The 864-nt window shown below is 31.9% G+C and overlaps 1 protein-coding gene across 1 annotated transcript in view; it reads left to right on the top strand.

Moving 5' to 3' along the window:
* Positions 1-864, top strand: part of CENPH (centromere protein H) — a 29,619-nt gene that overhangs the window by 3,438 nt on the left and 25,317 nt on the right. The gene's annotated exons all lie outside the window — the stretch shown is intronic.

The following is an 864-nucleotide window of genomic DNA, read 5'->3' as shown; positions in this document are numbered from 1 at the left end:
CACCGCGCCCGGCCGGATTTTCAGTCTTAAGATCAACTCCATCCCCAAACCATGAATGTTTTCTAAAATTCTCTCTTAATTTTTCCCATTTAGATCTATAATCTTTCGTTAAACTTTCTATATGTGGTGTGAGGTAAGATTCTTACTTCCCAGAAATCACCCATTTATGTCAGTACCATATGATTAAAATCCTTGTCCAACTTGAAATATCTTGAATGCTTACCTATTATTCCCTGATCTTTTTTTCCCTATGATAACATAATAGTTTTACGGTAATAGTTTTACCAGTTTATCTGGTAAGATAAGGCTCACCACTATCTTTCAAATATTTGGGGCCATTCTCAAATACTTTTCCATATAAACTTTAGAATTGTATAGCCTATTGCTCCTAGGCTACAAACATGTATAGCATGTTACTGCACTTAATACAATTCCTTTGAGATTTTGACTGTACATCATATACATATATACAGTCCACTATATACTGGCTTGGGATGGACTGACATTGTCTTCCCACCTAGAGATATTTTTCTCCATCAAGCCTTGTTGCATGTCCTTCAATACAATGTTAGAATTTAATTATATAATTCTGCAATTTTCTTGTCAGGTTTATTGCTGGATGACTTTTGTTGCTATTGTGAATAGGATATATTTCCTACTTCTATTTTTATTGCTAGTTATATTTTAATTTCTTATCAACTTTCTTACTGGAGTAGTTTTTTAAACCCATGCCATTGTTATGGAGAGTAGTTTTTAGTGGAGAATTTCCTAGACTTTAAATCTAAAAGTTTTGTTTATTTTCAATGTTTATGTTAATTTATTATATTAGAATCTCCAAAATAATCAGTGATAATAGTGGATTCC

The sequence above is a fragment of the Propithecus coquereli genome, unplaced genomic scaffold (genome assembly GCF_000956105.1).
Source record: "Propithecus coquereli isolate 6110/MARCELLA unplaced genomic scaffold, Pcoq_1.0 Scaffold9, whole genome shotgun sequence".
Classification (NCBI taxonomy): domain Eukaryota; kingdom Metazoa; phylum Chordata; class Mammalia; order Primates; family Indriidae; genus Propithecus; species Propithecus coquereli.
This window is presented reverse-complemented; position numbering and strand designations above follow the sequence as displayed.